Genomic DNA, 14535 nt, shown 5'->3' with positions numbered 1-14535 from the left:
GAAAAGCCCCTGAGGCAATGAATCCTTTTTCTGAGTCGCGTCAACAGCGGGGAGAACAATAATAAGTGACCATCTGTAGCATCAAGATAGAACAATATAGCCTGTCATGTGCCTCGAGCTTCTTCATTTGTCCTTTAAATCTGACGGGAATTTCAAGTCAGAGCCTTGCTCGGTCTCGTCGCTCGTCAGTGCGGCAGTTATGACGTAAATCGCTTTTCGGTGGGGTTCCTTGCGGTCATCGGGGGACCCGGTGGATAGGGTGCTTCTTCCCACGAGGAGGCGGAAGGCGGAGGTGGAGGCGGAGGCGGAGGCGGCGGTGCAGCGAAATAACGATGTCTCCGCCGCCGTGACACGAGGGGGATGGCACCGAGCTGGCAATTTCGCGAAATAGCCCCGCGTCAATACACGTGCACGCATCTCGGCTAAACCACACAAAGAATTATTGAGCAGCTCGCTGTTTCCGAGCGGGCCTCGCGAGCCGGAGGAGGACGCGCAAGTGAGACCGCGGAAGAGAGAAAGAGGGAGGGAGGGAGGGAGGGGGAGAGAGAGCGAGCGCGGAGGAAAGAGAAGAAGGGTAGAGAAAGAGAGGCTAGAAGGGTAGAACGACAAGAGGGAAGGAGGGCGGGAGGGAGAGACACCGAGCCTGCTGCAGTTGTAACTTGGACGCGCAAGTAGTATATCGTGGCGCGTGCATTTTTCATTGTCTCGTGTCCCCGCGCTGCGGTGCAGCTCGCAGAATACGCCGCAGAGTGCATATACACGACGTGCCGGTTGACGTGTGCATTGACGAGAAAATTGCGAGCGTCCCTATATATCGCGGTCGCCCACCCTCGCCTGCGCTCGGCGTCTTTCTCTCTCTCTCTCTCTCTCTCTCTCTCTCTCTCTCTCTCTCTCTCTCTCTCTCTCTCTCTCTCTCTCTCTCTCTCTCTCCCCCTCTCTCTCCCCTCTTTCTCCCCCCCTCTCTCTCTCTCTCTCTCTCCCTCCCTCTCTTCTTCTCTCGTCTGCCGGTCTGCACATTTTTCTGCGTATCTCCTTCTCTCTCTTTCTCTAACTTCTATTTTCAAGCCGTACCGTCATTCTTATGTTGCACTCTGAACGCTTATGCGACTGTCCTCCCCTTCCCTCTTTCTTCCTTCTTCCCATCCTTTTTCTCGCGACAATCCCGCGCCACGGATTTTCGTAGCGACGCGACGCTCGGGAGCGGCGGAGGGACTCGAATTTCGCGATAAAAGAATCGCGTATCGAATTAAGAGCAGAGTGTCTCGTGGCGCGCTTTCTCTTGTCCAACTCCCTCGCGCCGATCCCAGGGTTCCCGAGTCTCGGCGAACGAGGAGGAAATCTCGTCCAGAGCGACGCGTGGGATAAGGTTAAGCGACTGCAACGGTCGCAAGACTGCGTCTCGACGCGCTCAGAGACGCACAGCGTCGGCGTCCGCGTCATTCAGCAGTCTGTATCTCAATTTGTTTCGACGTGCAGCAGCAGCCCCGTGTATAGTCCGGCCAGTTTCTGTATGATGCATGCCGCTAATGGAAATGAGGCCTCGCGCTCTCTCTCTCTCTCTCCCTCTCTCTCTCTCTCTCTCTCATTTCTCCTTCGCCCCTTCCCTTCATCCTCTACTCGCCCCTCTACTCTTCTCTTCCTCACCACCCGTTCCGACAGGGCGTGCATCCGTCTTCGTCATCCTCTTCGTCTTCCCCTTTCGCTCTCCCCCTCCGACGGGAAGACAGCAGCCACCCTGGCCGCGGCACCGGAGAGGGTTCGTGAATTAAATATGCCCGCGCTCGTGCGCGATTTTACCCCGCTTGTGAATCTCCGTTTCTCTCGCTCTCGCCCTCTCTCTCTCTCTTTCTCTCTCTCTCTCTCTCTCTCTCTCTCTCTCTCTCTCTCTCTCTCACACATACACACACACACTTTCTCCTTCTCTTTCTCCCTCTCTCCCTTCTCTCTCGCTCTGCTCGAGCTCGTGTTCCGTTGCTCGTCTCTTCAGCATCGTATGCACCCGCTATTAACCGCCTTCAAATTACCGGGCTGACCGCCTTGAATTTTTCACGACCGCCGTCGCGGTTCCGAGCTCTCCTTGATCGCGTTGCGATGCGGTCGGAAGTCCCGGAAGCTGTTAACAGGCTGAGCTCCGAATGGCAGGACGCAAGTTGTAAATATCGATGTGTCTAATATCGCGAGAGATCCTTCGCGGTTGCATAGGCGCGGTGTTTGATTCTCTCTTGTTTATGCATCCGTTTCTACCAACTGTAGTTAATTTAACCGGCTGGTTTTTTCATCGGAATGGGCCAATCTCGTTTGTCAATTCTAACTAAAGACAAGTGCGATTGGTCAATTTTGTTGGAATAACTAGCTAGTTAAACTAACCAAGGTTGGTAAAAAACGGGCATGAGCGTCGTCGATTTATGTCATAAATCAGAATCACAATTTTGGTTCAGCATTAACTCTGTAAATGTCATTGAACTTGTAGTACCGATGGCGAATCTCAAAGTACAGAATTATTATCTCTTGATCTTAGGACCGATTATTTACCAAAGTTTTGTCGAGGATTAGAAAAAAGAATTTAATTATTTAATATTCGACTATTTCCTCAATAATCTGTTTACATTTTTATTTTGAATTTTTTATTTTTATTATTAATGTCAATAGGTAGTATGTATTAATTATATAATTTACTCAATCGCGTGCTAGAACATACGCGATAAACAAATATTTAATGATGAATATTAGCAGATTATCCTAATGAATAGAATTAATGGGTAAATATCTTACAACTCTCTATTCCTTTTTCCTTTACAATTTTTCCTTTAAAATATAACCTTTCGTAATAAGTACAGGTAGAATATTAAATAATTGGAATAATAAATAATTGGGAGTATTAAATAGGATTATAACGAAAGGTGGTTATAACAAAAGCGAATGCGAAAGGGAAAGAAAAAAAATTTTTCCCGAAAGCGAAACATCTTGATCCTTTCTACTGAATGATGCAAATGAGTAAATTAGTAACTTCCCAGACAATACAATGACCAAAATCGGGACATAAGACGTCTTTAAGTCGTCTTAAAGATGTTTCATACTATGACATATTAAATTCCATTTTTACTTCATACGTGTGCGAAGTTGGCCCCGCACTTTTCGAATTTTATATTTTTTCGAATTGTGCTGCATTGTGCTACGTTTGTGCAATATTGTGCCGCAATCCGCAACTCTATAACTTAAAGCGTACTCAAGAAAATTAAGAAAAACTAAACTTTTGCTAGCCCCGCACTTTTCGAGTTTTGAGTCTTTTCTTTATTGTGTCGTATTGTGCTATATGTTTGTGCTGATTTGTGCCGCAAACGCGAGACCGATAAGTTTAATAACATTTGAGAAAAAAAGTAAAAATGAAAATTTGCCAGCCCCGCACTTTTGTCCGAATGAACCCAACTTTTGTTTGTGAATTCCTACTAATTTGTGCCGCGTTGTGCCGTTTAAAGAAACTGGTTATCTTTTTTCGTTCAGTAGAAAAAAAAATGTTTAAGTTAAAATACAAATTAACAAATAACTTTTTCTACAATGCATTTATCGCAAGTCTGCAAGTCGTGCTGAATTGTATTAATCGAGTACAATAAGAAACCACTTAGAGATGTAACGAAAACTATTCAGATTGCAAAAGAAATTTGCAAAAATTGGGGACGCAAAAAAATTTTTCATATTTTCGAAATTTCGAAAGTTGTGCCAGGTTGTGCTCAGTTAAGCTCAACAACTTTTTTTAATAGCAAAATTACGTCAGATCATCATAGTCCACAGTACAGCCAAAAAAACATCTCAGTTTTGCCGCGCTAATCTGTATCTCTGTTGCTTTCTTTGGATGCTCGTACTGCGAAAACCAGTCATCTGAGGACATTTTATCATTGAAAAAAGTTCTTAGGCTTAACTAGCACAATCCGGCACAACTTTCGAAATTTCGGAAATGTAAAAAAAAATTTTTTGGCCTACTACTTTTTGCCAATTTTTTTGTAAGCTGTGCAATTTCAACTTGAGAACTTGTGGCTTCGCCAGTCATTCTCTATACTCATTTTTATTCATTGACGGGAAAAATATTAAAATAATGATTGTCTTGTGGTAGCACACGGCCATATTAAATATAGCGCACTTTGTAGATTAAGCTCTCTTGAATATTTAACATAAATTACATCAAAGTGTTATAAAGCGGTAAGAAGAATTCACAAGAGCGGCGGACGCAAACCTCAATGCAATTTCCGCGTGAGATAAAAATGATTCACAGATAGATAACGACGTGTCAATAAAACGATTAACTGTCGCGAAGCAACGTTCGCGAAAATCCGCCGTCGCAGTAAATCCGCCTGATGACTCTCCGCGGCCGACTCGCGAGATCAGACGGCGACAACGACAACGACGACATCACGACACCTCGGCGTCGAGAATAAAATATCTGGGCTCTCGGGATATCGTCGCCGTGAAAACTTGGGCTATTTTCCAGCGAAACAAGTTGCCGGAAAGTTTCGGCCGCCGCCGAACGAAAGTTCTGTCTCTCGGACTCGAAAGAGATTCGCTTGCTCGTCTCTCTCTCTGTCTTCTCCCCCCCCCCGCTCTATCTCTCTCTCTCTCTCTCTCTCTCTCTCTCTTTCTCTGCTGTTTGAAAGCCGGCGACACACCGTGATCCTCAGCAGGGCGTCACGACGCCTCGCCTACGGTATTGGGGCGAGTAAACGCGGTACACGGGAAATTACACGTTACATTGAAGTTTCACAGGCGTGCGGGAAGATGGAAGCGCAGAAACTCGATCTGAAAACGGGAAACTTTCTCGGGCAAGAAAAATACGAGCTTTATTACCCGGCCATTGTAATTTTTATCGTTACTATTAACCTTCCCTAGCGAATCTCGCTCGAAACCGCGAAAGTCACGTGTCCTACCGTGATTTCATTCCGCGATTTGCGCAATCTCCGTATGGGCACGATGCCGAGAATATCTCTTTAACCTTTCCTCGTGCACAACAGTTGGAAGAGACCAGAGATCAAGTTGGTCGAAGAATCATGTTGATCATTTATTTAATTTATAATGATAACGATAACTTTATTAGATGTAACAATAATTATCATATGTGAACATGGAGTTACAATTAATTAACATTGGTTAACGATGGCAACCAAGACAGGCAACAGCTTCGAAGTTGATATTATCGTCTTACTTGAACATAAATCTTCAGGTACTTTTCCTTCTAAAATGTTCTAAAAGGGAAATTTTGCGATTTCTTTGTCACTTTTTCTCTCGCATTAAATATACCAGGTCTGTAAATATGAAACCGGAATTTGCCCATAGATGGCCCTAGCTGTCAATGTAGTTATCGTCATTGGCGCCATTTCCATTTGTTGACATCTGACAAAGATTTTCAACTCACAACGATACAGTTTCATACAACAGCATAGTTTGTAACAGCGTTGAACATGTCGAATTTTGTGCCTGGAAGCTACGATTTGCGGACAGCATTGATTTTCTGTTACCATTTGAAGAAAACTGCTGCAGAATCGCATCGAATGCTTGTCGAAGCTTACGGTGAGCATGCTCTTGGTAAATTCACAGTGCTTTGAGTGGTTTAAAAAATTCAAACGTGGCGATTTTCACGTGAGAAACGTGGAAGACCACCGAAAAAGGTTGAAGACAGCGAATTGCAGGCATTGTTGGATGAGGATGACGCTCAAACGCAACAATTCGCGGATCAATTAAATGTGACACGAGAAGCCGTCTCCATACGTTTGAAAGCCATGGGAAAGATCCAGAATATGGGAAAATGGGTTCCACATGAACTGAATGAAAGACAGCAGGAAAACCGAAAAACCACTTGCGAAATGCTGCTCGCCAGGTACAAAAGAAAGTCATTTCTCCATCGAATTGTGACTGGCGATGAATAGTGGATATATTTTGAGAATCCTAAGCGTAAAAGATCATGGGTAACTCCAGACGAACCATCGACATCGACTGCAAGGCCAAATCGCTATGGATGGAAGACAATGCTCTGTTTTGGTGGGATCAGAAGGGTGTGCTGCTATTATGAGCTGCTAAAACCTGGCGAAACCGTTCATACTGAACGCTACCGACAACAAATGATCGATTTGAATCAAGCTTTGCATGATTCAACGACCAGAATATCAAAAAAGGCAACACAAAGTGATTTTGCTTCATGATAATGCACCATCACACACAGCAAAACTGGTCAAGGAAACGATCGAGGCGTTTAGTTGGGAAATACTTTCGCATGCGGCTTACTCACCAGACTTGGCTCCGTCCGATTACTACTTATTTGCATCGATGGGACGCGCATTTGCTGAGCAGCGCTTCACTTCTTACGAAAATGTACGGAAATGGTTCGATGACTGGTTTGCCGCAAAAGAGCAACAGCTTTTTTGGCGTGGCATCCACAAATTGTCAGACAGGTGGAAAAAATGTATAGCTAGCGATGGACAATACTTCGAATAAAATATTTTTTATCATTTTCATACAATAAACGTGTGTTTTCTGTACAAAAATTCCGGTTTCATATTTACATACCTGGTATAAACGATATGACCGTTGAAAGTCACTTCCTCAAAGAAAAGCGGAATCGTGCAGACGTCCGTCTCTCTTTCGACATATTAATTAGCGCACACGGACACAACGGATGCGACGTAATTTGTGATACGATCGCTAAAGAGAGCCCGCGATGGAATTATCGCTGTATTATTACGATATAACATGTGCGGCGCGCTGCGATTTCGGAGAAGACAAAACTGCGCGCGATCGATCCGAGCCCTTCACCATCCCTTGCTTGACTCGGTTTGTTTCTTCTAATATCGTTGGCGTAATACGTCATATCTCTGATGGATATGAGCGCGATCGATAATTCGGAATTAAACGCATATCTCATTTGGACATAACTTTTGATCTCGTTTTGATGAGGCGCACAGGCAGGAATGCCGCATGCACAAAGAAATATCCGGCCGGCATTTATTAACGTTAGTATTAAATGGTTTATTATCACTTCGTTATTTTCGACAAAAAATAATTACCCCGGCGCACCGTCGCGCGCTGAACTCCCTATTCGCGCATTGATTCGATACTTTATTACATTTCCGCTTCTTTCGCGAGACCCGTCGCCCACGCCTCCCTCTCTCTGTCGCGCTTCCTGAAAATACGCGGATAAACATTGATGCAGCCGATTTACCTAATTTGAACGAAACTAAATGACAAGCTCCCCAAATGATGCGCCCGGATATGGCAATCAGCCACTTCATATTCAAGAAACGAGGTACCGATAGATTTTATTGCAATAAATTACCGAGCGCTATATATCGAAGTGCTCCATCGAAAAGCCAAAAAGAAAAAAAAAACGGGGAAATAAAATCACTATTATAAATGAGAATTCTCGAGTCCAATAAAAACTCCAGAATATGCGCTAATTAAGGTATCGCGCGGCATTTCCGAGGGCGGCATCCCATCGTCCGAGATTCGACGACCGCTCGGCGGATCTGCGCGTCGACAACGAGCCGCTTCCGTCGGCGCAATTAACGATCGCGACGGACGCGGCCGCGAGTCAACGGGAAGAAACGGTGGCGTAGGAAAGGACATGTCCTCGTCGAGGATTTACCGCCTGATAGGAGCCGCGGGGGAGAGGAGTGGGGGTGCACGCGGGCGGCGAAAGGGGGAGAGGTAGTCGTAGTTACCCGGGGACTAATTCCTGCAAATATTTGCCGGGCAAGGATATAGGCGCGGACGAGACGACAAGGGGGAAAGGGTGGCGGAAGGAGACGTGGGTGCGGGGGAGAAATATAGGCACAGGATTTCAGTCAACACGACAGGACGAGGACGAGTCACTACCGACGACGACGTCGACGACAACGACGACGATGACGACGTCGACGACGACGAGAACGACGCTACCAACGTCGGTCGCCGCGGCGGAATGTGGCGCCACGGCAAATTTCTAATCAGATTAGCGTGGATTAGCAAAGTTCGTTTGTTCTAATGAAATTCGTCTAAATTAACGTCGAGCAGAGGAGAGGGGGGGAGAGAGAGAGAGAGAGAGAGAGAGAGAGAGAGAGAGAGAGAGAGAGAGGGGGGGGGGAAAGAGAGACAAGGAAGAAGGGAGGATGGAACCGAGGGTGGTCGTCGAGTGCGCCTCCCCGTGCGCCTGCACCCATAGGCGGCGAACTTCCGAAATTTCGCGGGAACTTTAGCAGTGTCGATGGCGACGACATGCGCGCGGACGCAATAAAGCGCACGAGTAATAATAATAATTATTTGTATTGTTATTCTTTGTGCGCTTCGTGATTACGGTATGTTTATTATATCACTTAGAGCGGCGCAGTCGGCGCCGGGAATGGAATTTTACACGGATGAGTATTGACGAATTTCGCGAGACAAGAGACGCAATGAAATCACGTGATTCTTTTTTTTATTACATGCATGCGCGTCGCGGATATTTATTAACGTCACATGGAAGGGATGAAATGAGAATAAATCAGATTAGTGAGCGGAGAGAAAATAGTGGATAAAAGTGAATTTCGTTTTCAAAACGCGACGAGGGAAATTGCGCGCGGAAAAATTGAGAAGGTGCGTAGATGCAGAGTAAATGGCTCTGGCATTACTTAGAATGTAGTTTCATACGCGCCATATATGGTACACACGGTGCAAGGCCCCGATAGCGATTTCTTTTTTTGAGACAACGTGTGTGTTATGGCGACTGAATAATCTTTTTACATTTTACGTAATTCACACATACATACATTATCTCATAATGGTGCTCAGCACCCTTGTCTCTCCACTTGCCCTTCTTTACCTCTTTCCTTGCGTTTCTCTCTCTCTCTCTCTCTCTCTCACACACACACACACACATCTGTGTTTCCGTGCATCCCTTCTCTTCTCCCTTTCGCCAGTGAGGAGCTTTTAGCCGTGTGTCACCGCCGAATTACGGACTCCGGTTGATCCTTTTTGCGCGAGTCCTCGCGGCGAGTCCGATAAACTGAGCGGGACAGCGAAGGGAGGCGGAACGAGCGCTTTCTTTGATTTCACGATAATCATATTTGTCCGGCCGACCTCGACGTCATTGTACTAACTAATTCGATGTCTTTCATGTTCGGTTTAAAAAATAAAATAAAGAGGACGGAAAGGAAAAAGAAATAATGATAACGAGCTACGCCGGGAATAAAGTAATAAATCGCGCAGATACATTATCCGCCGCCGGGAATTCCCGGCCGATCTCGCTATCATTGTATTATACTAACTAATTCAATGCTCTCGTCCGCCCTACCTCCTGCCCTTCTCTCCGGAAAATAATAATCGATTACGTCAGAAATAAAGAAATAAACTGCGCACACGAGCGCGCGCGTTTATATTTATATTGTGCGTCGCGCAAAATATGTTCTACCGATCGCGCTTGTGTGTATTAATTAATTTTTCGCGCTTTCGACTTCGTTAAAAAAAAAAAAGTAAAAATATTTTACACGTGGCGCGTTGAGGATATGCTCATATTAATTCCGCGCAATTCGTTCCTGCATCCACAATCGCAATTCATATTTATATTCACATGGAAATAGTTATGCGCTAACGCGTCGAACATAAAGAGAGAAAAACAAGAGAAAGCGTTCTCGCACTTGAGAGATAGGAGGAAAAGGAGGAGGAGCGATTCGCGCGTTTTTCGCTCGACAGAGCAACCTCGACGAAGGCTGCGACGAAATTGCGCGAAAACGGAAAAAAAGCAGAAGACTTCCGGCGGCGGACTCGTCGGATCGATACGCGTGTGTAATTCTCCATTAAGAAAGCATGCGTGCTCATTATCGCTTCTTCTTCCGTCTCGAAGCGAACCGTCGACCCTTTCTTAGTAACGCGGGTTGTCGTCGCGCGGGTTAACGGTTCGATTGTTGTCAACGGAAAATTCAATACCGCGAAACAAGCATAAATATAATTTCGACGTTATGAGATAGAAAACACGTTAAGTGGAGCGAGTAAACGATGTGTGTTTATGTATTGCCGAGCGCGTCTCGTCAGCTCAAGGACGCGTAACCTCTAAAGATGTTATATACAAGTACGCAAGGATCGGGCGATCTTAACGATCTTCGACGCCAGTAAGTACACATCGCGAGATGTCGTGCGTGATTTTCGTATTTTGTTTAGTTGCGGGGAGCGTGCGTGAGACGCGTCGCGTTTATACCGTGATAGATTCGACGCCGCGACGCAGTCGTTGTGTTGGCATCGTCTCGGGTAATGGCAGTATTTGATTTTCGAGGCAGTATCTAATCTTCAAGGTAACTATCGTTTTAATATCTTCATTAATTTGCAGCGTACACACAGTGACCCGTAAATTATTCTCCATATGTCGACATTTCGTTCATGTAATAGTTAACCAAGAATCTTGCTTTCTGTTTCAGATCTGTTAGAAGTTGCAGCCACGTGCAGCGGGTGCGATTCCTGGGGGTGCGGTTTGCGGTTGCTTGGTGGACACAGGTGCCGGAGTAGGACGGAGGAGCCAGTTCGGACTGAGCAGGATCGGCTCGAAGGTAGGTTCACGACGAATACGCTTACGCTTCTTTGTTTGATCATCTGCGATCGAAAGTTTAGGCGCTCAATGCGGTAGATCAATGCGAAGTATGATCGCAAATGGTTCACCACATTGATACTTACATTTGTTCATTGGACAGAATTCGCGAGTCTAATCGCAAAATGATATTCTTTTGTTTCAGATCTTGGTAGCGGAATGTAGCCGATCCTGACTTCGAAGCGGTGAGTGAAACAAATGGAAAAAGATTGAAAATTACAGGGTGCGGCGGCAAAATCCGGACAAATTAAACATTTTTTTGAAACATAATTTTTATTGCAAAAATGGAGAAGTTTAATAATTATTTTTTTTACTCAATTGTTTGTTAGGTCATAAAGAACACATTTACTCAATATAACCCCCTTCTGCTTGAATGACCGCCTCCATTCTCGGTCTGAAGCGTTTGCAGGCCCGTTTTAATGAGTCACGGTCCATATCGGCGGATGCCGCTTCAATAGCGACTCTCAATGATGCGACGTTTGGATGTCTGGACTTGTTAGTGACCCTTTCAGCCACGCTCCATACATAGAAGCCCAAAGGATTTAAATCTGGGCTGTTGGGAGGCCAAAATTCTTTGGACCAAAACATGTCGACGTTGTCCGACAACCAATTTTGCACCAAATGACTTGTGTGCGCGGGCGCACCGTCCTGCTGGAAAACATACGGCTTTCCAGACGATACAGTTTTCATCCACGGCTTCACCACATTTATCAGAACATGCAAATAAACTTCTTTTGTGATATTTTCCCCTTTGTTAAAGAAATGCGGTGGCATCACCCTCACTGGACACAACACTTGGCACGTGAACATTCGCCGGAAATTTCGTTCTGGAAACAATGGGGACATCTTCAGGATCATGGGCGAGCCAGCGATTGATTTTCGCATCGACAGTAAACATTTTTTCGTCAGAAAAAAACCTGAGGCGTCCGGCAGCATTGTTTCGTAAAGAACACAAAAGCAGGTTACAGCGCTCAACTCGCTTTGTCCTGGCAGCTTCGGAAAGCATCTGTCTCACTTTAATTGTATAAGACTTGTAGCGGAGGTCCTCCTCGACGATTCGACGCATAGTTTTTTCACTCACACCGACAACCGACGACAATTTTCGAATCGACTGCCCTGGATCCTCAAAAATCAGCTACTGAGCCCGTTGAATGATTTCGGGCGTCCTGACAACGCGCTCCTTCGAGTGAGTTTTCCTTGTCGGTGTTGCAAAACCTTCGTTGGACTTCTCCGACTCGTTATACTTCGCGACGACATCATACACAGTCGATCTTGGGTACCCGAAGAATCGAATGATTTCTGTCGCTGAGCGCCCAGCGCGAACACTTTCGATAATCGCGGCTCTCTTCGATTATAGTCCGCACTTGGTTTCAACATTGCGACTGTTTCGAGGTTGTGAATGTTTAGTACGTGCGTCAAGCTATTTGGACGCCAATGGCGACCTCTCGAAGTGGTATAGAACGGCGGGAAATTCAACTTGAATTTTGTCCGAATTTTGGCGCCGCACCCTGTATATTACTTAAGTATATAACTTCAGGTGGTGGGATCGACTACGCGATTTTATTAACCTTTTCACTGCGGCGCACTTTCGGAGCGAACCATCAATACGGACGGCGCGATATTCACATGTTAGTCTCTGCGACTGATTGTCCACTGACTACTGACCAAAACAGTATCTGGAGATTTGATACTATTCTTAGGGGTTGAAAAAATAAATAATTGCAAATAAATTAAAAATATCCAGTATTTGATCTATTTTAAATGATTTTCTAACCTATTTTTAATTTACTTAATTTGCACATTCCTTTAATAATAATTCGTGAAAAAAATGCAAAATTGATAATGAGGAACAAATTTATTTTGACAATTTTAACACAATGAGAGCAAAGATAATATAAACAAATAAAGATAGTAGAAACAATTTAATAATTAATGAGAACAAAGATAATATGAACAAATAAAGATAGTAGAAACAATTTAATAATTAATTTGTGTGAGATATATTCTGAAGCATGGATCAACGCATAAACCTACGTCGCATTCTTTGCATTGATATCTACTTTCCCGTCGGATTTTATGTTTACTACATACCACATACTTTCGCGCTTGACTTTTTCTTTTCGCAGACGGATTAAAATATTTAACTGGAAAATGCCTCTCAATAAGACGTAATGGATCGTCAGTATTTCTTTTCCCTTGATATATATTATTTTATAAATTCCATGTTGAAGCAATTGGTAAAACAGTTAAAGTGTTACAGTAAGAAAAACGTAGATGGCATATATTTACGGCTTTCATATATATTGATAGACTTGTGAGAGCGTATAGATACGCCTTTCGTGTATATGGACCGACTTGTGAGGGCGTACATATACGCTTTTAGCAGTGAAAGGGTTAAAATCAATGCGATTTATCTTGTTAGATTTTGCATGTGGATTTTTCTTTACATATCTGCGAATATGAGTTGCCAAATGAAGCGGTATAAATCTGGTTTTTTTGTTTGAAGAAACTAAAAAGCTTGCAAGAATATTTGATGTTATAAGTTATTCGTCACAATTTGATAAATAAAGTTAAAGATACGATTATTACAGAGTCCATCATTATTTCATATTGACTTGAAGAGACGAAAAAATTTGCGGAAATATCTGATGTCATAAACTCTAGTTATAATTTGATTAATTAAATTAAAAATACGATTATATTATGGAATTTATTATTTAGTATTATTTAGTATAAAGAAAAACAAGAGAACTTGCGAGAATATTTGAAAATTTTCATTACAATTTAATATAAGTGAAATTAGATGTGTATGAAGATTATAGTTTATTATTATTTCGTTGACCGTGTAAACAAAGACTCGCTAGTTCTTACCGTACAACTAAAGTGTTGTTACTCATAAAAACGAGCTCGATATGTACCGCTACTTCATTCAACGGCTCAACTTTTATTATGATCGCCCAATCATTATAATGCCGATGAAAATTTGGCTCTTGAGCTTTGCTCGATATATGGCGAAGTGATTATACGCGTTAAAAAAGCGCCACACGTTATCATTTGTGTTAATAAAATTAAAACTTCCGTCACTAATCATTAGCGATTTATCAGATTTGACTCGTAGAGAGCAATTTTACGGCAGTCCTGATCATTTCGCTCGCGCACGTATTAATAAATTTCGCTGCAAATTTTAATTTACGATTTTACACACGTATATTCTCCCACGTTGCGATATTGCGTTACACGGGTGACAATTTAGAATCTATCATTCTGAATTTTGAATCCGCCATTCCAAGTTTTGCAAATGCAGATTTCTGTCTTTAATAACGTTTCTCAGAACATAAGTCTTTCTTGGAATCCGCTAACATTTTTTTTCTTCTGCATCTGCGTGTGATAACATTTTTCGTTTTGTGTCAAATGCAAATTTAAATTTCTATTGATGTTTTATCTCACGTGTCTACCTTTATTTTCACGATTCATTCCTTCTCATTTTTCTTGGGTCACCAAATCCTATAGAAATTTCCAACAACTGACCAAACAAAATATAGAGATGAGAAAGGAAAGTTGTTCTATTTTTCTATTAATTCATTAACCTTTATTAAATTATTTAATATTTGTCGATCATATGTATTCTATTTGCATTTAAATAGAGTATAAATGCAAGTAGATTATTGAGATAATGGAACATTAAATAATTCCGAAGCATCAATAGATAAGATAACAATAAGTTTAATCGAAACAACAAGATGTACCAAAAGTGCAGAAACAGAATTTGGATTCGGGTAATTTTCTGAATTTCTCATGAGTTTGACGAGATTATAACATCGTTTCAGTCGAGATTGGCGCACAATACAATTTCTATATTTATCGTTTCTTTCTCTCGGGAGGGAAGACTCTCCCGAAACAAGAACCTCATTTTTGACAGAATAAGATCTTCCTCGAAACGAGGTATATTTCCTATTCCCTCGATC

The sequence above is a fragment of the Harpegnathos saltator genome, unplaced genomic scaffold, assembly GCF_003227715.2.
Source record: "Harpegnathos saltator strain DR-91 unplaced genomic scaffold, Hsal_v8.6 scaffold41, whole genome shotgun sequence".
NCBI lineage: Eukaryota > Metazoa > Arthropoda > Insecta > Hymenoptera > Formicidae > Harpegnathos > Harpegnathos saltator.
Note: the sequence above shows the minus strand (reverse complement) of the source record.